Here is a 25,225-nt window from a genome sequence, read left to right as displayed (position 1 = left end):
TTTTTTTTCCTCCTTTTTATTTGTTTTGTTCTGTTTTCCCCTCTGTCTTGCAGTTTTCTGGCACATCCTCAGAATCTGCACCTCCGGCTGCACAGGGGTGTCCCATTTCAGAATACTAACACAGCACAAAATGAGTTGCTTCTTGTTATTACTGCGTTGGGGCAGCTTTCTGCCGAGCACGGGCACTAAAACAACCTGGCACAAGGCAGGGGACATGCCAGATGCAGGGGAAGGATCTCACGGCAGCCGGGGCAAGTTTCGGCACCACGGCTGGGTTGGCTCTGGCCTCGGTCTGTGACCTAGGGGAATCTCGGAAGACCTCTCTGGAGACTTTTTAATCAGGGCTAATACGGCACAGAGATTATACTGGAGATAATGTACCTTCTGGAATGATTTTGAGCTTCGTTTTGCTGCTGCTATTAATGTAGAATATTTTTTCCCAGGAGAGGAATATTTCACTTCAGTAGGATTATTAGTTTGAAGGAGTGTTGCTTCACACAAGTGGTCCTGTTTAAATAAGCTGTGTTTGACAGCGAAGGCTATGGTGTGCTCCTGTGTTTCCTGAGACTGCACAAGGATAGATCTGTCTGGGCTATTTCCAGTCTTCCTGTCAGATTAATTTCAAGGAGTCAGGAGCATTAACAACTCCTTCGCTTGAAGAGCACTGGCAAGGATTTCTGTCTCTCCCCCTCTTCCATGCCTTTCATCATACCCTAGGCCCTGGGAGAAGCCTGTAGACCACTAATGCTGATTCTATGATTCTGTGAAACTGGTAGTATCCCTGAATTACCTGTGCAACAGAGAGGAGGGGACAAGGCATGCTGGATAACGGAGCCTTCAGCTGTGCTGACATCTCCTGTACGAAGTGGAAGAAAGGGACATTTTCATCAAAGGTAGGGACTTCATGGAGGTATGCAGGGAAGGGCAAAGAAAGCAGGGAGCAAAGCTCAGAGTCACAGATTGCAAGAGCTTGCCGAGTGGGGCATGAAGCTCTTAAACACAGGAATTAATAAGTTTCTAAGATTTAATGCTAACAAAAAAAATGTTGACTGTGTATCAGTGTGCTTGCCTCTTCTCCTGGAGATCAGAACTCTGCCGGAAACTCATCCAAGGAATATATAACTTTTCCCATTGTTTTAAAGTCTCTCATATTATGTGTACACGTATACATAGACTGACCAGGAAAGTCGGCTGTAAGCTGTGTATCCCACAGGAACGTTTGTCATGGTGTTAAATGGTAAACTGTACAGTGAAAGATGCTTTATTTGAATTAGGTCCATACATGTTAACTAAAACTGGACCATTCTTTCTGTATATATTTAACAGTCAAAAAATCTCCTTTATGTCAGATGTTATATAAATTACCAAGTATTTGGAAGGAACTCTTGTTTTGTGCAAAGCTGTTTTGCTGACTCCCTCCTATCCAAGGTGTTCCTATGCTGATAGCATCTTGTTCTCTTAAGTGAATTTCTTGTAAAAAGATTATGTCAGCTTTTTCTGTTTCAACAATTTTTTGCGGTTATAACTTTAAGCCATTTATGTTCCCCATTACAAATTCAATTATTTGATTTGCCATCATTCACCTCTGTAATATTTGACCATTTAATATACTCTACAATGTCATTGCCAAGATTTAACATAACTATAAAAAGACTAGCATATTCTAGAGCTATTTGTTTGGAGATGTTGGTTTTCAAAGAAATTAATATATCAATATAACCCTGAGAAACCTACTAGAACACTTTGCATATTTTGACACTTTTAGTCTAGTTTCTCATTAACAGGCTCTGTTGGTTTCTTATATTGCCAATGAATTACTTATCAATAAAAATAATAGAATTAAAATATTTCCAACAAAAAGGAAAGACAGAAGGTTGAGGTAATAGTGATAATCAACACAGTTGTGGATAAACTGGTATCATAAGCAAGAAAGACTGGCAGGGTGCAATTTTTTCTTTGCTTTCATGGCATGCAGATATGGCTGAACTGGTACAAAAAATAAAAAGTGGGTGTTGGGGTTTTTTTTGGCCTTGAAAATTTCCATTACTGACCAGTCATCATATCCAAATTTCCCTGGCTGATGGAATCTGACAAGATCGCAGCCTATGGGAATATGGCTGCAGGCCAGTAATTTTTTTTGTTCTTGTCAGGCATACTCAAAAGGGTAAGGCCATCTGCTTTCCAGCAATTAGATACTCCCCTTTCAATTGTAATATACTGTGAGTCAGATAATTTATTCATCCCAGGGTAAACATATACACTTGCAGTACGGTGGAAATGAAGAGAACTAAGCCTGGCAGAGGAATAAATAGCTCTGCTGTCCCTTGTCCAGTCCACGCAGCTCCCCAGCAGCTCACCCACGCTGTCCCTCTGAATGAGCACTCCTTCCTGCCCCCCTTCTTCTGCTTTGCCACATAAAAGAAAGCTGTCATGTGCAGTTACTGGAGGATCTCTGAAGGTCCGTGGTTATTTGGTTTAAATGTTTTCAGTAGTCCATGAAGACCTAGGCAGGCGTTTGGATTCAGGGTGGTAATGAGACTGGTAACGGTGAAAGGAATACAGAGCAGGTATGGTACAACTGGTTTGCAAGTAGAATATCAAGGAAACCAAATTAAACAAACAGAAATGTGGACCAAGAAAGTGAATAAAGGGAGATTTTTGTAATGAACTGTGTCACCCAGCAAATAAGATTTGTTGACGTTGCTAGCAAAAAGACACAGGCTTTGCATTAAACAAAGGCGGGGGCTTGAGATGGTACATGACTGTGTCTTCTCCTGCAGGCGCTGGGCCCAGCAGGGCTGCGTATGTGGGGGACAGCCTGGTCCCTGCAGGCTGCCCCTCAGGCAGCAGCAGCATGGTGGGTGCCCATGGGCTGGAAAGACACTGGTGCAGGTTGAAGACCTCCCCTGGGCACTGGGAGGAGGAAACACACACAGATAAGCCCACGGAAACCTGCGAGTGAGGAGGCCGGGACCCACCAAAACACTGTGCCCATCTGGAGAAGCCCTCAGGATGGTGGCAGTTTGCTGCAACCCTCCTACCCACATCCTCATGGGGGAAGGCTGATGCCATCAACCTTGGGGCCAGGAGGGCATCTGGAGGGTGAGCGTGACACCAGGCAAATAGTGGTAACTATTAGTAGGTTTTCTCATATAACGATTTACATTGTCATTAATGAGCCTTTTCTTTATCAATTAGGATGTGAGGTGTTGATAGTATTGTAACTGAACTAATAATTACTGCTTGTTGTATTTTGATTAGGCTGCTAAAACGTGAACTGGGCAAACAGCAAATTCTCGTCTCCATGTTTTTGGTATGTTTCCTTTTTCCTATAACGAGGTTTTGAGTGCAACCAGTGGAAGAACTTCCTGCCTTGCTGGGAATTAATTCCATGTAAGTATGAAAACTTTGACTGACTTTGAACAGCTTAGTGTAGAAATAGCCAAATTTAAAGATCCCAGGCTAAGGAAAAAAGCCTTGTGAATATTAACAAAGCCTCCAGAAAGAAGATGAGTCTGTCCTCTTAACTGTATTTCTGTATAAATGATAATTATAAAATTGTTAAAGAGTGAGAGGTCAATTAAAAATTTCTCTGGAGGAAAACCCTGGTTCCAAGCTCTTACTTCAAGATTTGGATAAAGTCTGATGTAAATCTGATCAGAAGTCTCTGGTTGACAATATACTTTGTAATAGTAAAATAAAAGACAATGTCATAGCTAATCTGCTTCGAATGTTGGAGAGACTCAGAAAAGTTTATCCCACTTAAATTAAAAATGTGAGAATTTTGTCTTGTATTTGAGAGTTTGTCCCAATTATAGTGTGTGGCTTTCATGAACACACATTGATTGAATTTCACTTGCTGGAACTGGTTTTAGAAAATATTTATCCAAGATATATAGATATAGATAAAAAACCTATACCTAGAAATCAGTCTTAAGTTATCATTTGCATGCATATGGTAGGAGATATTGAAGAAGTGAGTCGGGAACTAAAAATATCACAGGACATTGATCAGAATTAAGAAGATCAGTTCCAACAGAGCAGGTCCTAGAAATTAGAGTGCTCCTGGGAGAAATTAGAAATACTTGGTCATCACAGAAGTCAATATGCTAGACCCTGTGCTTGTGTAGATTACCATTGAAATCAATAAGCTCTTACAGTTTGTCACAGCTTTTGGTGGTGTTAAATTAGGGTAATATTTACGACAGTACTTTCTACTGTTCTGTCTCTCAGAAATGTGTAAATGGTCAGAAGGGGCTTGTGTGCTGTAGAAATACATCAAGAAATATTGGGCATGAAATGGAGGAGACTAACGGTGAAGATGACACGGTTATAGCTGTACATACTTGATCTGGAAGTACTTCAGTAGCATATTGTCCCATTAACAGACCGAACCTTTAAGAGAGGAGACAGTGTATGGAGCCTTATTGCAGCGTTTTCCATCTGCTAAGAAGTTAGATGTTGACATTAATTCCATAGGCTCATGATTTAGCACTCTCTCGCACCTGATGTTTTGTACGTGCCCCCTGGCAACCATCAATTGCAGTGGAGACTGGAATTTGTCTTGCTTTAGGTGAAACAAAGTGATATTTACTGAAATATTAAACAGGAGAACAGATTGCAAAACCCCAGGCTAGACATCATGAGGAGCTTCAGAGACATCTTCAGGGCAATTTTTTTCTACTTCACTTCATAAGTAGGATAAGGTAAACACCTACCCTTTATGAGCAAACATTGCTTTATATAAACCCATAGGCAGAAGATAGATACTTACTTACAAAAGAAAGTTAAAACCTGGTAGAAATGTGATGTATATTACCTCTAACTTAATGGAAATGTGAAGATTCATTTTCATTTTATAGAATGAACTTGCTTCCCACAAATTCTTTGAAAATACACTCTTTGCTTTAAAAAACTTCGGTCTAGCTGAATTGAGGTTACAACCCTAAAATGTTTCCTAACACTAATCTCACATATTACCAGGGTGATAATAACTTTCTTCAGCTGAGAGTGGTGTAAAGTGAACAGTGAATAGGATTGCTGATCTTTCGTTTTTGTTCTTTCAGTCACCTTTTCTGAACATATATGCCATTAAATCTTTAGCTTAGGAAAAAGAACAAAGATTTGTTAGCTCAAAGCAGTATTTTTCCAAAGACAAAAACTGGGGGGAAAAAACACATTGTTGGTTTGTGGTTTTTTATTCCCCCCCGCCTCTGTATATGCTAATATTAAATTATTTTATCAAAAAGGGGGAAAACTCGTAAGACTAAGGAGTGCCTCAGAGAAGGTCACGCAGCATGAGTGATATTCACAGCCTTGTCTGCGTGCCCACGCTTCCTGGGGATGAGTGGGAATCTGCAGAGCCTGCGAATGAGATCTGTAATTCCAGAGCATTGACTGGAGGATGCCTAAGCTGAATTTCCAGAAGAGGTATTTGCTTGAATTTGTTTCTCTGAGTTGCGCTTTGGGTCTGAAAAAGACATCACTGGAAGAGTTATATTTTCATGCTAAAGTTCTTCTGTGCGTGCCAATTCACTGAATAGCTCTGTGGAGCAATCTTGGTGCTTCTTTCCTTTTAGTATGGTACAGGCAGTTTGGATAATTTCCAGCAAGAATCCCAGTCTCTGTTTGAGATTCAGGAACATAATCTGACTTTTTTTTTTTCATTATTATTATTCTTATTTTAAAATTCCATTTCTGGAGCGTTGTTTCTATGGTACAAGGAAGATCCAAGGTCACTCTGGAAAGGGGCCTCCAAACCCGGCTCTTGGGGAAATCTTATTGCAGTGTTGTACCTGTAGCTGGGGCTGAGACTTGTGGCACTACTTGTTCCCACCCTCTTTTTAGATGGCTGTGGTTTCTCTGGCATTGGTCTGGTTTAAATGCCAGTTCTGGAAGCCATGCACAGGGTGCTGTACATGCAGGTGAAACCGTACTTTCAGTTTGGCACTGCAAGCCCCACCACTGATTCATTTTTATACTACTCTAGTACGATTTTTGTGGGTCAGCTGTTTTGTACATCTTTACCTCGCCCTTTTTTTACTCTCCTCAGCAGGAATTGTTTTTACAGTCCCAAATCACCTGAAACAGGAGATGGCCTCGGACTGACATACCAACCCTGTGCTGCTGCCCACCTTCAGGGCAGTTTCTGATCTGATCCAAATGTCATGCTTCAGCCTTTCTCTGCAGTAGCCACTGTGTGAAGCATGAAAGTCAGATGCTGTGAACTGAAAAAAGTTCAGATCTAGGCACAAACAGGGAGGATCTCAACTCTCAACATCGCAGGTCCACTGAGAACTGGGCCACAGTACTTGATCCTTAATCCCCTGAGGTACTTCAATTCCCTGTGACCTCAACAGGCACCGAAAGAGCTCAGAACAACCCAACATTGACCTTGCAATGAACAAGGTGCCTCCAACACTGCAATAAGCGTTTGCATCAGTATTTCCTTCACGTGGCTTCAATCATTTATGAAGTGGCTTGATTACTCCAGAAGATAAAATGTCTAAGTGAGATTTAGCACTTTTAATTGGAAAGAATTACATTGTGATCTACCTAATATTTTAGATTTAGGTTCATATTTTCAGGATAAGACTTTCTTAAGAACTCATGCCAAGTATACTTACAATTCTTCATCTATAGCTGTCAATCCAGAAATCAGTCAACAGTGAAATATACAGTATCATAAAAGACAAATATAAGGGAGCAGAAACTTTCTTCTCATACTGTTATCTACCTTGTCTGCTACAGTAGTATTTCAATATATGCATGTAGTATTTCAATACATATGTGTATACATATCTTGAAATATATCTCTCCTTCTCCCTCTTCAAGTCCTAATACACAACACTTATTTTTACTTCATTATAACTGCTATACATTTTTCTGTGTACATTTGTATGTTGCCAATAACAGAAGCTATTAAATGAAGCCCAAATTCAAGTAAGCATTGGCAAGGCTGTTTATTATTTATTTTGATGTGTGACTAGGAAAAAAAAAAATCATAGTCTTCATCAGTTCTTTATTCATCTGTCTTAAATACAGTGATTTAGAACACTTGCCAAGGCTTAAGTTTAAAACCACTCAATTTTTGGCTTTGTTTATGGTACTTCCTGCGTATTTGGGAAAGGGTAAGGGAGAGCCAGAGACCCACCCCATTCACATACAAGCCACTGCTCACACCAGTGAAACTGCACACTTTGATTAATGTACAGAAGGATTTATATTTGTGTAAATGTGAAAGTTAGAGTATTTCCCCAAAGACTGGAGGGAAATCCTAGCTATTGACTGCTTAACTTGAAATGTCAGCTATCAGGAGCTAAACAGAGCTAAATAGAAAGTGCCTCAGATGCTGCATAAACAGCTGTCATTTCAGCTGACTCCCTCTATCTGTTTGCATTTTACAGAGTTCAATCATCAAAATAATTCCCCCCCCCCCAGTGTTCTTTTCATGTTTGGAAAAAAATCATAAGCCTATTCTGCATATTCAAATGTTGGCTTTCAAAAAATTATACAGGTATTATCATGCAGCTAAATGGCTGTGTGCTCGTACCTTTATAATCTTATATAAAGTTAATAGTTATTGTCACTGGTAAATAACAGTTTTGTTCATTTTCTACAGTGAATGTTGTAAAACATTTTAAAATATCTTTTTCAAAAAAACAAAAGTAGAAACAGTTGAGATTAATAATATAAAGGGGTTAAGATGTTCATTTAAAAATGTCTAAGCTATGTATATTTGTATTAAGCTTGCCAAAAATAACAACTAAGTGTATGAGATGTCAAGATGTGGCAGCATACTTTGATTTACTTAATTGTTTCACATAATTAACTTAGTTTTGTTCTCAACCTTGTATTTGTTTTAGGGCTGCTGCTTCAGATTTAAGAAATGTTTGTGCTAAAATTCTATCTTTTTCACCTCTACCAATCACTTCAGTAAAAGATTTTACCTGTTCCCTACAACTATGCTAATGCCATCCTGCTCTCATGATTGCACCAGCAGTATCAGTGCAGCAACATATTCAGTTAAGTTACTCCAAATCACAAATTCAAATTCCTTTCACTCAGTTTTGTATTTTGTCACAAAAGTTTGTGTCTATACTGAACTTAAAAGCAGTTTTCAGTGTGCTCTGGTTTTTGCCATCTCCTGTTTTCCAGGTGGCTTCATGGAATAGCTTAGAAGCAGGGTGGTACATAATGAGGTGGAGATTATTAGAATCCATTTAAAAATACTGTTAATTTCTCTTTTTAAATGATGATACGGTAATCAACTACTGAAGAAGCCAAGACCAGCTTTAAAAAAATATATTATGTATCAGTCATTCAGTGACAATATTTATTCACCTACGATTGGTACAGTGCTGTTGACACAGAAATATCGTCTGCAGTCATATATACAAACATGAAAAAATCCTGTATGTGGTGAGTCAGTTTGGACAAAAAGAACCATTCCCAGACAAACAATGAATTTTCTTGAAATCTCTGTAAGCGGTTTTTAAAAAATATTTACCTTGCTCAGCTGTTGGAAGTGGATTTTAGTTCATCGTCTCATCTGAGGCAATAGCTTCAAAGGCAGCAAAGCCTCTCTGGAAGCGTAAAGGAGACATTCAGCCTTGATGCAATGTAAAACAATATTATGGATTCCTTGGGTAGTAAGAGCATTATAGGCGAGGACTGTGTTGTTGTCTGTCTTCTCCTTCTTCCTTTCTTTGGCACGTTGTTTACAGTGGAGTCCAAAAGGTAATGGTGATTTCTGTTCTCTCTGTTTCTGTAACGTGGGTTATTCAGGCGTGTTTCTTTGGGTTGCTCTTAAGAGTAGAGTGTACTTGTTTCCAGGTATTCCTGTAATGGTTTCTTTAAAACTCTTCAAGGGGTGAAGTGGTTTAAAAGGACTGTCGGGCTCCAGGGCAGGTGGAGGATTTCATTCTGCTGTTCAGGGCATGGAGGGTGCAGGAAGGAATAACGAGGTACTGTTAAGATATTGGGTAACCGATACACAGTCTCTGGAGGTTACTGAAATTGTAACCAGCCTTCTGGGAGCATAAAGGACTTTTCCAGGGTTTGGGGCAGCTGGGATTGGGAAAGGATGACAAAGTTAGCGGCACAGTGCTTGAGCTTTTTGTGCATTAACGTGGCTCCTTATGTTTCTTACTGAGGGATGTGGCATATCTGTATCTGTATTGTAGTGTTCACTTTACGCTGTTTCTGTGATCCCTCAGATGAATAGCTCTGTGCAAAGGTGCTCTAAGGCCACTGGTGCATCTGGGGAGGAGGAGACCTTATCTATTCACCTTCTCCACTGGCTATGTATTAGGAACTAACTCTTCTAGAGGCTCCAGGATCTTGGGAAACTTTACTGTCGACGTCCCTCTGTGGTGCAAAAATAGAGCTGTTTTCTCTCTTGCAACATGATAGATAAGTTGGGATTTTTGTAACCATGAGAATTTATGACTAGAATCTGTGAACTGTCCTGAGAGTTTAACTAGCTGGCAGCATGCTCCAGACAAAAATTCTTGTAAACTGTTGACAAAGTGCGAGATATGATATTTCATATTTTCATATGATGAGTATTTCACATTTTTGTTATGATGAGTATTTTATATTTTCGTTGTTGTTATTACTGAGAAACTGTGTGGTTCCTGCACTATACCCCTGTTTACTCCGGAGTGCCTGGAGGGCACCTCTTATGTGTGACAAAGCAGAGATTCTTCTGTTCATTCATAGCATATTTCCTTGTCAGCAGGGTTGTTTTTAACAGCATTGCCATGAAAGAGAGAATAACGACACTGAGAAGTTTGTAAGACCTCTCTGGAAATGCATGGAATTTGTTTGTTTAGGACCTCCATAATCGTTCTTGCATTTTGCTCCAGATTGAGGACCATGAAGCCTTGTGTCCGAGAAAATAATCAGTATCTTATCTAAATTAAAATCTAAATTAAATCTATGTGCCTTGCGATTCGACCTTTTCTTTTCTGTGTCTGTTTTATTGTTGGGCTGAATTCGCTCTTGTTTCAAAGAAGGTGCAGAAACGCTAAAATCTCCAAAAGAATCAGTCAGAACAAAGCTATCCCATTCAAAGGGAGAATGAGAAGAAATAGGAAGAGCAGGCTGGGGTATCACATTAGCCTACTCTCATCATTTTCCTTCCTTTTTACTAGAGACATGACATGATGGGAATGCTGAATACTACTACTGCTGTAGGTTTTAAACTGGCTAAGTAAAATAGGTAGATGCTGCCTACATCTGCCAAGCTATTTAATTTAAATGTTTCTATATAATTGTAGTGATCACCTGGGAAACTAAACATGACATTCCTCTTTGTCTGGCAACTGCCTTTCAAACTGGATAAGTAAAGTACAGTCTGAACATAAAGTATGTCTGAAAAAAAAAAAAAAAGGTGGTAAACACCATCTGTCTTCCAAACTATAGACTTGATCTAACAAATGAAATGTAAAAGAAAAACTTTGGCAGTATTTCTTGTATCAAAAGTAAAGATGCCGTGAGTATTGACGGGACTCTGACCGGGTCTGCAGATCAGTCAGACCGTTCCCATCCCAGGCAAGTCAGAAATGGCTGCCACATTCACTCCCTCGTGCTGGTCTAGGACCCGTACCCCGAGAGCTCACGTCCCATGGGGCAGGCATGGAGGGGCCCTCCAGGCAGCCACCGCCCTCTCAGGGTGCATATTGCTGCTTTGGGAATTCAAAGTTAACATTATTTGCTTTTCTCTGTCTACCCTTGCATAAAGGACCTTGTGTATCTCCTTGGAAAAGTTTTATGAAAAATCCACGCTGTTTTAGTGCCTAGCAGGGAACATATTTGTATTCAGTTTGCAGTCAGGAGTAGGTTATGGTAAAGATTATTTAAGAAGCAGGATGCTATAGTATGTCTAATTAAAAACAAAGTGTACCTACCAGCTTCAGCTGGTTCAAAGGCAGAAAGTATTTTAGTATTCTGTATGTTACACTATATAATGCAAAAATATACTGTTGCTGCTAACTTTGCTTTGATCTAATGTTCTTCCTATTGGAAACAAATGTTCAGGAGCTCTGGAAAGTTTGGTATTTTGTTTTTGTTTGGTTTTTGTTTGTTTGTTTTTTTTCCTCTGGACTGAATGGGAGAAATCTAGTAATTGTTCTTTGGAGTGCAGCGTAAAACCTATAGTCAGCAATTGAGCATTGGCTTGTAACTTTTTAAGAGCCTTTTTCATGCTGTGTTGATGTAGAAATACTATTCGTATTTTTGAGTTTACAGTGAGCCTGTAGGGAGGAAAGAAGAAAAAAAAAAGCCTTTCAGAAGACATTGCGGTATTTAAAATAGAACATAAAGTAGCTGTAATAGTTTCAGAGAAAACAAATACAATTGGCCACGTTCTCCAGATGCAGTGCTGTGCTGAGTCTGACTGGAATGAAGTCAACTTCTTTCATAGCAGCCTGTATGGTGCTGTGTTTTGGATTTGTGTAAAACAGTGCTGGTAACACACCAACGTTTTGGCTACTGCTGAATAGTGCTTGTACAGCATCACGGATTTCTTTTGGTCTCACTCTGTCCCTTCCAGCATGTAGGCTGAGTTGGGCAAGAAATTGGGATGGGACACTGCTGGGACAGCTATCCTGAATCGGCCCAAGGGATATTACATACCAGACCACATCATGCTCAGCCATACAACTGGGAGGGGTTGTTGATGGGCATCGGTCTGCTTGTAGGAGGTGGTAAATGATTGCCTTTGCATCATTTTTTTCCATTTCCCTCACTTAAACTGTCTTTTATCTTGACCTATGGGTTTTCTTGGTTTTTGCTTTTCCTATTCTGTCCCATTGTCCCACTGGGGTGGTGGGCTGGGGAGAAGTCAGTGGTGGTATGGATGCTTAGCTGCTAGCCAGCATCGACCTGCCACAACTGCCGAAACTCTGTAGTGTGCTCTACAAAGGCAGATAGAAATGTGGTCGTGAGGGATGTATGTATGGCACTTCCCTGAAATATTTTTAGAGAGAAAGCCAGGAAATGTTTTAATAAATATGAATTATCACCTTTTAAAACCAACGTGAAGGAGCACTGCTGCAAGACCTAGCTGTTTGTCCTTGAAGAATTAGTTGTATATGAATCGTGCACAGAGACAGAATAATTTCAGAAGTTTACAAGTCACTGTGACAAACTTACTGCTAGTACAGCTATGTGCTTCTGTGTTGAATGTAAGTGAAAATACATCAGCTGTGTATTTTACTACTTCTTGCTGTTTGATAGTGAAAGAAAGAAGATTTTCTGTAGGATTACTATTATATTCTTCTTTTCCCAGGTATAGTAAGGTGCATAGTCCCTTAAGAAGAATTACGATAGAAGAAACTAATTGGAATCTTCCAGGAGCTTGTTACCCACAATCAAATGTTAAATACACGTCTTAAGATCAACAGCTGGAATCACTGGTAAGTGTACTTAATTTGCTGTTTGCATAAAATTGCATTGCACTTATACTTCCGATTTTCATGTAGTTTCACTGAAAAATATTGATTTGGCTACTAGGTATTTGGACTTCAAAAAAAAAATTCCACCACCAAAACCCAATAAAGCAGTTTCAAAGACAAAATACATCAAAGCCTAGAAGTTTAATAGTAAGAAATGAAAAAGAATCAGTTTCTATGTGATTCAACCATTAAAAAAAATCCAGTGAAAATTTAGCTAGAAAAAGAGAAAAGGCACTTGATGTATGTACTGAACAGCCAATTAAGTATCATTAGTGGGTATTCTTTCCTTTTCATGTTATGTTATTAAACATCTAAGGGATAGTGGGAATGCAATGACCTTAGACACACAGAGACTGATTTTGTGCTTTATCTCTTCTCCTGTCATTCATTGAGTATTGCCCGTCGCTGGAGTAACTGCATTCACTAATTGCTTAATTATTGCTTTGTGGACCCAGATCAGCATCGTTTGGCTCAAAGAGCAGACAGAGAAAGATTTCAAAGAGACTTTCTGAGAGTCAAACCTGGAAATCATATGTATTAAACTTTGTCTTGAATTGACTGTGGAAAACAGAATTGCCCCTTTCTCTGAAATTCAGCAATTATTGTTTCACTGCTAGGCAGGACTTGCGGAAGCAATGGAGTCTCAGATATAGACTTGTCTTTCAAGTGTTACAAAATCTAGATTTTGAAATAATTATTTTTCAAAGAAATATCTGTACTCTCCTTAAAGCTCTCCCTAGACTAAGTATTGGTAATTGTCCTATCCCTGGTTTTTTTTGTCATCACAAGAAGGAGCTGCTTAAAGAATTACATTTTGTGAATGAACAAAATGCTCAAGTTAACATCCTGTGATTTTGTCTGACTTGCCTAGCCAAGCCTATTCAATGCCTAAAATAAATTTACAATTATTCAAGTTCAAATTCACTTTAACTTTCTAAAACGATAAAACCTTACAGCCTGTAAGCATGAACTGTAGTGCATTTGGCAAACTACGGTTGCAAGAGTAAGCGCCGAGTTCCTTTATGGCATAGTCAGAACTACACACTGTGGGTAAGAATTGCATCGTATTTTCTTTCTATATACCAATGGAAGTGTTATTTGGCAGACCCCCTTGTTACACAAACACAACACCCCACAACAACTGCAAATTCTATCCTGCTGTAATACTAATGTGAATGACAGTAAAGGCTAAGGCAGAAGTATTTACTGAATGCGTAGTTTATTTTAACCTGCTGCCTTGCTCAGCAGAGTTCCTCATATATCACTGCTCACATATGAGTGAGAGATGCAGCCTCACTAATAGCCTTATAAAAACTGCTGTTCTCCCAGGCTTTCCTCAGATAACACTTTTTTACTCTGTCGTACGACTGCTAATCTGAAAGAGTATCCTGCTTGTGAACAGGTCTTTATTTTCAGGGATGAGACTCTACTATTCTTTTTATGGCCATAGTAACTAGTCTTAATTTCCCTTTTCATTCACATGTTCGAAAAGAACATCCTTATGAAAATTCTTTTGATGTTTGGTTTGTTTACTGTGGTCAAAAGTAATTTCAGTACAACTGAAACAACCTATAATTTACTGAATATTTCCACTTCCAGTGTTACTGGCATATTAACATTAGAGCTGGTTAATAATATACATGAAATTATGGGAATGTGCAGTATAGCTGCTAACTGTGGATGACACAGTTCTAAAAACTTCAAGACAGGTTCCCAAAAATCCTGCTTTCTATGTCAATGAGTATGAGGTGTATGAGATATAGACAGCATGACATACACGAAGAAAATCAGCTAGAAAGAGTTACTGTATGTTCTTTGGTAAATTTAAGATACCAGTGTTTCTCTTTTTATGTTCTGCAGAAATACTTATCTGCTACAGGTCTCTTTTAGGTAACAAATTAGTATCTTATAAGCTGCCAAGCTGGAACAACTTATGTTGTGCTGATTAACATACACTACCTAGTCCTATTTTTAGATTGAGCTACACTTTCAAAGCCACCTTTGAGCTGTTCCTTTAAGTGCATCACATAATGGGTGCTTCTTTGCTAGGATGTGAGCAGTCTGCTCTCTTCTTCAACCCCATTGTCCTTTTCTCTTTGTTCCTTTTGTACAACTATGTCAGTCAGTAGCAACATTCTTCAAGTTTGTTTCCTAAAATGTCTGGTGTCCTCTTCATTTTGTGAGCAGCAGATGTAAAGATTTTTACTGTCTCTTTTCCTGGCCAGATTTCTAGTGGAACTATCAGAAATATTTTATAATTTAAAAAAACCATTCAGATATTTCTGTGTCTCTGAGCAATGCCTAATGCAAAATCCCGTTATGAAATTTAGCATGCTCTTTAAGCTCCTTTGAGTTACACCAGTGGAATTGGCCAAGCGCCCTCCGGCCACAACCACTTCTATTATGCACAATGACACCAGCTAAAAAACATGTGGAGGGTCTTTTAAATAAGAATTAAATATTCTTACATCATCTTGAGAGAAAATGTTTCAAAGTATTCCCTCTGGAACAACGCAGATCCATACCGGTATTCTTGCAGCTTTGTAGCTAAATATAAACAAGCCATAGATGTGCGTGTGTGTATTTATTAATTTCTCCAAAATGTATATAATAATATATGTATAGCATACCAATCTGTATATAATAATATATGTATAGCATACCAATCTTGAGTCAACTTCAGAGGCATGTTTTTCTACATACCCCTTATGAGATACATATTAGACGTTTTGGTGTATGCCATGCTTTGTAGTGTTGGTCAGCAAATATCGCTGAGGCATGGGCAATTTGGCCGATTGGCACAAGAAACATGTTCAGTAACCGGTTGTGGATGCAATCATTGCACAACAAAATTGGGAACGCACTGATTTATAGACCGAAGTACATTGTTTTGGAGACATAAGTCTTAAAGTTTCAATCAGTGTCCCACCAGAGCTTACTCAAGACTGCCAAAAGGTTGCTTTAAAAACTACAAAGTGTCATCAACAGCCTGGAAATTTGGATTTTAAAGTGCTGCCTTGAACAAGATGATTACCGCAGGAACCTCATCACCCACTCTCTGTCCTTGGGTGGCCTCTGTAATGATTTTGTTGATTTCCTTGTCATCAGGAAGAAAATTGTTTGCCTCTGCTTCTCCAAGAGGTAGGTGAGACATGGTAAAGGCAGACAGGTTACCATCTACAGAGATCACTGAGTTGGAGCTGAGACCACTGAAGAGCAGAATTCATTTGCAAAGCAGAAAGGGATCCTGTACATGCTTGGGAGCATGGCGTGCTCTGCTTTCTTGAGGGCAGAGCAAGTTTTCTTGAGCTCTTAAAATGAGCTGCTCTGGTGGTGGTAAGGTCATTTTTCTCACATCTTCTGCTCATGCTGGTGAGAAGTTACACTTATGAGCTGAAATTAGTCAGACCAAGTGAAGGAATTAATTACAAGCTGGCTCTGAGTATGCATACATTTTTAATACACTGTAAATCAAATTTTCATTATTTCAAATTGTGTTGCGAGATGATGTATTAAGTAAAAAATAAAGGAAATGTAAACTTCTCCACTAACCCGTGTGGTGTAATGCAATGTATGCTGCACAAAATCTGAAGGGCACCACATGTATCACAACACAATGCCTATGTAGGATGCTCAGCTGCATTTTGCAATGTTGCCTCTTTGAAGTGTCCTGCTCTTTCATTAACAGCTGTATCACACTTGAGAAGAGCTAATGATAAAAAGATTTCCTGGCAAGTGGCTTCTTCTGTTAAATGGGGAATGTGATGTGTTTGGCATGTATAATTTAGCTAATTTGTACAAGAAACACTTAATCAGCTGTAGATTTGGTTATTGCATGATAAAGATGGCAATCCATTAATCAATTTATAGACATAAATACATTATTGTTCAAGAAAAAAACAAGGATTTAAACACCCTTGAATCAATAAATATAATTAAAACAATGGTGTGTTGCAGTCATTTATTTGATTGTCCTACAGCTGTCTGATGCATGGTGAGATTACTGAAGCACGGAACCAAACAGCCAACACTACATTTAGTTTTGTTTATTGAAATAATGAAAGGGTATTAATGATAAAGTACAAAAGTGTGTAATAGAAAGTAATGTACTGTGAAATAAAATTATGTTTGGAAATCAAGAAGAATACAACAAAATTTAAAGCCTTAAATATATTTGGAAACCACTTTGTATTGTTTTAATAGAAGAATGGCTGTGATATACAGGCTATGAAAAATTATAGGAATGTGTTACAGACATATGAGTAAGATGAAATCAAATTACTTTATGAAAAAGGAAATATTGTCCTTAGGTTTTTCTTGCAGTCCTAGAACTGGAAAAAAGGGATGGAAATGACCACATGCTATATACTTACTGTCTCAGTTTTGCATTTGCATTTAATCAGTTTCTATATTCTATATTTTAGGAAGCCCATGACAGTGATTGTTTGTTAAACTCTAGTCAGAGGACACGCAGAGAAATATCTGTAATGGATATAATTCCAGGATGAGAATATTCGTGGACTACCATTTTAAAAAAGTCCTGAAATGAATGCACATATCATGTGCTTCTAAGTTTTTCATGAATGCTTATCACAAGTGAACAAATCATTTCTCTTTCAAATGAGAGAAATAAGGTGTTTCTTAAATCTGACTTGCTTGAAACTAATAGAAATGTAACAATACTAAATTATTGACTGATAAGACAACCGCTGTTTGCTTAATGATGGTGCAATAAAAAGATGCTTTCTTTCTGTCATTTCATGTGTCAGCAAAATGGTAGGTAAATTAAAACTACACTATTGAATATGCCATGTGTTCTGATAAACTTATGGTCGAGTTTGTACTTATTAGCAAGCCTATTTATGTTCCTTTTCAGAGTACAGAGGTTGCCTGCCTGGGCTAGTGAGATCCTAAAACAGGTGCTTAAAACCACTTCCTTTTTCTGAATCTTAAAATACTGAACACTTGAGCACTTGTGTGTTGCTAAAACCTGAATATTTAGCTCTTTTGAAAAACAAATAAACACCTGCTAGTAAGCCTGAAGTACTGCTTGTTACTTTTCACAAATTCACAGCAATATCGTTTGCTTTTAAAGATATATGGAACATTAAATAAAGGTCCATATTTTTAAAAGCATACTTCTCTAGTATCAATCTCTTGATTTCATGCCCAAATCCAAGCGCTTTAGACTATTTTAAACTTCATTTTTCAAAATAGTTTTCTCACATTCATCACAGTGATAGAATATGATCTTAAGAAATAAAAGACTAGAACTATGAAACTCTTCCCACCTTCAGAGAAATGGCTCCCATAAAAATTGCATTTGGCTGTATTTTCAGTGCAGTTGTGGTACTGATGGCAGCGATTATAATACACTCATATGACGAAGCTGTTAAAAAAGCTACAAACCTATCATGTATGGCAGTTGCCTGGAGACTGTGCAGTGGCATCATCATTGTATTTTCCATAGCTTATATTGTTCTTGTATTGTTCTTCCCCAAAATGACTGCTCAGTTTTTAATTCAGTGGAGTTTATAAGTGAGGAAAAGGGCATCTGATTTGTACAAAAAATCCTAACAAAGATGCAGTATGCATAAGCATCATTTGCAGTCTTAATGTATGCAGCACTTACAACTTGTAAATATTTCAGGTAAGGAAAACACCAAAGATTGTATATTCAGTGATCACATTATCTTCAAAAAGAATATGTTTTTTGCATGGATCTTTGCAAAAGGTTGAAGGTAAAGTTATATTTATTAGCTCTGAATCCAATGATTTCCATTTCAAAAGATTTTTGTGTTTTCTTTACTGCGTTTCTTTTCTAAGCCGTCTTCCAGTGATGAGGAATGAAGTGAGATTAAGTCATTGGCCTGGACTTGGAGGACCTCAGCACTACCCTATGAATGCTTCCTGTATAATGTTGGAAATATTACTTCTTTTCTCTGGCTTTTTTTCAGATCATTTGCTATGAAGTCAACTTGTGTCATGACAACCATGTTCTCTAAAGTCAAAGGAGTGAGAAGAGATCTAAACCATCTATTATCTAAGAATGCCTGGCAACCTGCGTGGTCAATAGACTGTCGTTGTTCACGGTGAGTCATACACTAATTTGTATGACAATATCAATTTTTCTAACAGGGGGAACAACAGTCAGGTCTTACGAAGATTATTTAAGGAGCAAATTGAATAAGGCCATAGTGGCATTAGAACATTACGAGTAAAACCAGAGGCAATACATTTTCTGTGCACCAGTCATGGAAAGAGGTAGTATAGATGGAGCAAACAATATGAAAGGAATCCAGAAATATAAAATAATGGGTTGTGCATACTGTGATCTTACTGGGGCATTTAACCAGCAAAGGTTTCTATGCACCAAAGAATACTAAAATACTTACATCATCATCTCCTGAGGCTTTTTCCACTAGAAAAGCATTCTGGGAATAAGGCACAGGTCTCTCTCTCTGTTTAGCTTCCACGAGGGCAGTAATTATGAATCTGTGTTGGAAGCAGCCACTTCTGTATGGCACAGTGGGGAGCTATAGGCTCCTTTGTGGAGTAGGGGCTGTTTGCACCTTGAAAGTAACATGTTTCTGAGTCTGCCCATACCAGAGTCGAGTATTTAAAAAGTCAAGGATTTCTTTTAGAAGAAAGAAAAAATAAGCACAACAAAACTTTCACTCTTCACGTTTACATAACTTTTTCTTTTGTTCTGCTGGTTTTGTTAGAGTAAAAACAAACATAGATAGTGATGTCTGTTCTCTAAAGAAATTTTAATCCACAATAAAACCAGAAGCAGCAAATAGTAACCAGCAAACAAAGGGAAATAAAGGAAGTGTGTAGGCTCTGAGAAGAAAAATAGCTTATACTGCACATTAGATGAGCATTATTATGGTTCCTAACTATACTTAATGTAATTTCCCATAGTTTTATATCAATAAAGAGGGCACATTGACAAAATATTTTAAGTAATACATATAAACTTGAGATGCTCAGCTGCTGCAGGATAATTACTCAATAAATACTCAAAGAGAACAAAAGAACAATGAGAAACACAAAGAAGAAAACTGCAAACTCCAGTCTGAACGGTTCAGTGGAGCTGTTTTTTGTTTGGGTATCTGGTATCTGTTTTCTCACAGGTTTAGATCTGTACCACACTAGTCATTGATTTCCAATCTCAAGGCTTCTCAATATTTATAGTAGTGTAGCTTCCCAAGCAACATCAAGCTTTTCTACCATCTGTGATCTTTACAGTCCTTTTTCAGTAACAGTGACTAGCCAGGGCTACTGGAACTTCTTGATGCTTGGTCATAACTTGCACATTCCCATTTTCCATTCACTAACTAAACAACAAATGAAGTAAAAAGCTGATGATACAGAACAACTGCATTGTCTAATTCTGCCCTTCTGACTTGCATGCTCTCTGAGTGCTGACTTTAGCTGTACAGCTTTACTGATTTTTGACATGAATTGTATGGTCTCATTCAGGAATGGCGTGATAGGTTTAAGTATAACATAAATGAGTTCATGTTTTGATTCTGAAATGAATTCTGGGGAAACGGAAAATACTTCATGGCTCTGAGCTATAGGCCTGCTTGCTGTCAGTGCCACAATTGATGGCCCCGTCAGCAGGATAGCAGTGAGATAGTCTTTAGCAGCTTCTCAGGAAGTCCAATTTAATTAAAAGCTTATCTCTTAATACAACGCCAAGCTTCTATATGACAAAGAAGTGTTTCCCACCGTGTAAGCTTTCATAGCATCGCACTGAGCAAAATGTTGACTTCTCTCTACAGCACAGTAGAGGAAATTACTGTTTTGCTTTTGTTTTCTGTGCTGCTGCAAGAATGCGGGGTTTGAGAGAGTTTTTGTTTTCTTTCCTACGTGCTTTCCAAGATAACCAGACCATGAAAATCTGAGAAATAACTTGCAATGAGTCTTATTAAACTTGCATAAATGTGATTTTTATGGAGCCTGCACCGTGACTTTCACTTACTGAAAGTAACAGTAAGAAGCTAATGTGAAAGTGCAATCAGATTAGCAGGCTCTTGCTGCAGTATGTTTTAGACCTTATGTCCAAGGAAGACTCTGGCACTCGAGTTGCTTAAGTGCTCTGATTGTAGCTTTCATTTTCAAGAAGCAGGAAAATAGCATGCAGAGCTCCTTAAAGCTTCAAAATGTGTCTAATTATTCACTAGAAGAGTAACTAGTTTTTTTGGAGGAGGTTAGTAACAGGAAAACCCAGATACTGCTACTGTATGTGTCCAACAGTTTGTGATGCTAACCATTGACATGATTTGAGAACTGCCTAAAAGGCAAGGAATCCTTTCAGACTGCGGTTTGACAATGGCAAATTTCAAAAACTGCATGTGGAAGAAAACAGAAACATCTTTCAAATATATTTTAAAAAATTAATTTACTTCTCTGTATTTATAGCTTCTACATTTAGATGGATCTATTTCCCACAAAGGTCATACATACATCATGAAAGTACTTCATGAATGTACATCATGGTACATTTTACCTATTCTGCTCATTGGAGCAAATTCTCTTCATATTATTAACAAAGCTTTGAGTAACTGCTATATTAAATGAACAAAAAATTGACCTGTAAGAAGGTAATGCACTTACCAAAGACCTTGTTCCATCTAGATCCATCAGTCCTGTAACATTATTCCTACTATGCCCAATAGGAAAAGTGCATAGAGTCTTAGTGACTATTGCATGATGCTAAAGTGTACCAAGTGTCAAGAGCTTTTTCATATTATTCCTATGCTTTCTAGGATATATACTGTGTATCGCTACAGAGTTCTTTTTTTATTATTAGATTTGCTTATCTTCCTTTTGTTTAAAAAAGAATGCAAACTTTTCTCACTTAACTGGCAGGTCTGGGGATGTATTGAAGAAAATATCGTCTATGTTTTGTAACATGGACTTTCAGTTTCTCAGGGAAAGGGTAGATTTTCACAGTGTTCTCTAAAGCTCAGGACATGGAAAATAATGACATGAGGAATATTCCTCAAGGGATGGCTCTGCAGAGACACATGTCATTCTCTTTCTGTGATATGTATATATTTTTTAATTTATCTTCTGATACTGTTGTTATCATTTTTTTTCCAAGAATTACTCAGTGTGGAAGCACACCTACTCTACAGAGAATTTCTTAGTTTTAAGAGCTTCTCAATCTGAGTGCCTATCCAGTCTGCAGAGGATTTCTTGTAGTCAGATTTTATTGTAGTGTGATCTGTTCTTGAGTTTGTCAAGTCTTTCCCCAGAGAAGTGGGTTACCCTTACTAAATTTCCTTTAATGTTTTTTCCATTTTAGTCTGTGCTTTCATATCACTAATTCTTTATTTCATTTTGATTCTCTCCCGCAAATCCTCTGGATCAGTATTGGAGTATATCCATGCACACACATACATGTACACACACACACGGCATGTACATGGAGATCTTATACAAGGTGTTTAAATTGTCTTTCATCGCTCACTTTTTATCTTCCAAAATTTATATTATTATCTCACTAGATTATGAATTGTTCAATTTCACTTCTACTTTATTCCCTGTTGATGAGTTCCCTGTATCATAACCTGTAAGAAACCAAGGCTATGAGCTGCTCTAAAGACCTTTCCTGCATAGTTATGGCACGTCCTCTTGGCATCAGGAGTGAGGGATTGTTACTGCACAGGAAAGGATGGGCCATAGAGAGCCATTCAGCATCACACCTCCCCTGTACAACTGAGAAATTTGCTGCTCTGGCAGCCCCTGGTGCAGCAGAGTTGGGGAGCCAGGCAGGAGAGTGGCCAGTAGCTCCAGTACTATAAGGATTCTCACAAACTCTTTGCATAAATGTATAGCAATGCAATAGTGATTTTGTCAGCCTTCTGGTTTCGTGGATCCAAAGCCACTCTGTGTCTCCTCCATAAGAGCTGTCGCTGTCCCCACACCAGCTACCTTCTGGTCTTCCCAGTCCAGCTGCCCAAACCATGCACCAGAAGGAGCACCCAATAGTTGTTCAGTGACTGTCTGCCAGTATCATCACTTTTGTATTCTCAAAACCTGTCAATGGCAGCTCACCACAGCAAGATACAGTACCAGCATTAAGATGGGAGAATGCTTGTTGTGCTGTCAGGCAGAGTAGACCTCTGGGTCACAACAATCTTGTCAGCTGTGTCTGCGTGCCACCAAAAATACAGTCATCAATGAAATAAGGCAGCTTAGATGTGTTTCTCTGGATTTGTTTCCGAATGAGAATGGTTGTGTTGCTTAATTGTCAATGAGAAAATTGTTCAGATCATGCTCACAAAAAAGTGCATGCATTTGAATGGTCCTCAGTTGACCATTCCCACTGCAGGAAAGGGAATCATTCTTATCTGCAGTCTCAGGAGATGGTTGGGCATGGAGCTCACTCAGCGAGGTCTGGAGAAAGAATCTTGAATTATTAATATTAATAATAATGGTAAGTCAAATTCTGAAAGTGGTTAACTATATTCAGCAAATTTGTTACCCGTCAAAGTTTTACATTCAATATTATTTTGTTAAGTATTTCAATAGAAATACAGATGAACAGTGTTTGGTTCTATTAACAAACAAAATATTGGCAAAATCCAGTTCATTAGCGTGCTTATTCCTTACACCTTACAGACAAGTGGAGCTTCTGTTCCCGCCTGAGGAGTTTGATGAAATGACTTTCTAATCCTACAGCTTATTTCATATTCATGGAGGTGATTTACAAGAAATGAGGGGAGAATCTGCACAGAGCTTTAGGAACAGCTCAGATGCAAACAGAAGCTTCTGTGTAGTAAGAAATATTAGTGATATCCTGACATTGATCTTGAAACCTACAAATGCTCACGTGTTTGGATACTGGGGTTTAATTTGGGCTATTCCAGAGAAAGGAGCCAGACATTAAAAGTTAATCTAGTCAGAGGCTGTTTTTTCCCCACTATTGGCCCCAAGCCTAGGCTGACCTTATTTCAGTGCCATTTCTACTAAATATTCAGAGGGCAAAGAGCAGGTTTTTCTTGCCAAATGAGAAGCAGTTGTATCATTATGAAAATATTTGTGACAGCTCAAAGTACCTGGCACTTTTTGTTACTTACAGCTTAAATTTGTCATGGTACAGGTAGCTGTGGAGGATGTAACTAGTGAGAAGTAACGTCTTGGGGTGGAGGTTTGGGGGGTTCAGACTCACTGGAAAGGAGGTCTGGTCAACATGGGAGAACAGAAGCACTCATGAGTGATATCTAAAGGAGTGACATAACTTCTCCGTATGTAAAAGATATCTAAATTTATGATCCAAGTGTGATATTGTCTGCAAAATCTGTGCCTTCTGCTTATTATTTCCTATGACTCCCAAATTCTTTATCACTACTTTCCAAAATAGTCACCCATCTAGTATGTATGTATTGCTGACATTTTTTGTTTTAGTTAAATTAGATGATTGTCCCCAAAGACTGCCTGATCTATGCCTTTGCCTACCTTTTCAGTGCTTACCAGTCTCTCAGTAGTAAGTCTGTCAAGCCTTATGTCATCTGCAGATCTTCTTCAGTAACCTGTTAATGTTGTCTTCCAAGTAATCAGTAAATATTTAGGATAATCTCAGTGCATGAATTGCTCTGTGGAAGACACGACTGATATCACAGGGGTTTGCCTGCCTGTATAAAGGTGTCTAGCACCACTGTAGATGCTGTAGGGTATCTGAGGCCATCTGAGATGCCTGCATGGCTACTGGCAGCTACCTACCTGCACCCTCGTAGGATGGTAGGTAGAGCCAGGTGTTTGAATCCCTCTCAGAGCAACTTGAGAGGAGATCCACTACAGGACAGAAATCCTGCTGGTGAATCATGAAGCCTATTTGTACTCGTGCAGTTCCTCCACTACTTAATTCTGCATCTCACATCAATCCCCTCAGCTCCCCTGTGACTTTGATGAGGCCAAGTGATCCAAATCCATGATAGCGAGTTTTCACAGGCTTACCTTTTATTTCTAAATGACATTCACAATATTAAACATGGAAAGTTTCGTACACTGCGTGATACTGCTGAATATAATGATATGATTAAGGTGCAAATTGAGGCTCAAAATGAAGCATAGTGCTCCCAGCATGTTTAGGTAGTTCTATGTCATTATTCAGCCTGGTTGCACAGTCAAAAGTGTCTAAATGTGACTATAGGTAGAAAAAAGAAAATACGTTTAAAGGATTGTCAAAAAAACCCAGGACAACATTGTACAACCAAGAGTGCATTTATACGTGCATCTCTGTCTGTGTATGCATACATGCACACAACAGCTGTATATTGTTATCACAGTTTCTTGCTTATGAAACTAAAGCCAAATGAAAATGTATTTTTCACAACACGTTACTTACTTACCCTCTCTGTGTTATTTGTATGCTGTAGCTGGTTTCAGTGGCTTGCTGGTTTTTGCGCTCTCCCGTAGTAGTATTACATAGCTGATTTCTAGCATTGCTCAGTATAGTTTGGATCATTACATATATCGCCAGAAAGAAATTATGGTTACTGAGGTTAAAAGTAAAATCACAGAAACGCTGGCATTTCTATTAATTCTCATTATTTTGCATTGCTATTTGTAATTAAAAACCTAACTTTCCTGTTCACTAATTTCTTTTGATGAAATTCTTAGTAAAATACAGGAAAAGAAGTCCTTACTCAGAAGAACATCTTCTGGCAATATTACATATGTTTTGTTCCCAATTTAGATACAGCATTTTTCCTTTCTGTGAGAAATAATAAATTTTGGACAAGAAC

Source organism: Platalea leucorodia, assembly GCF_965183815.1.
Source record: "Platalea leucorodia genome assembly, chromosome: 6".
Taxonomy (NCBI): domain Eukaryota; kingdom Metazoa; phylum Chordata; class Aves; order Pelecaniformes; family Threskiornithidae; genus Platalea; species Platalea leucorodia.
Note: the sequence above shows the minus strand (reverse complement) of the source record.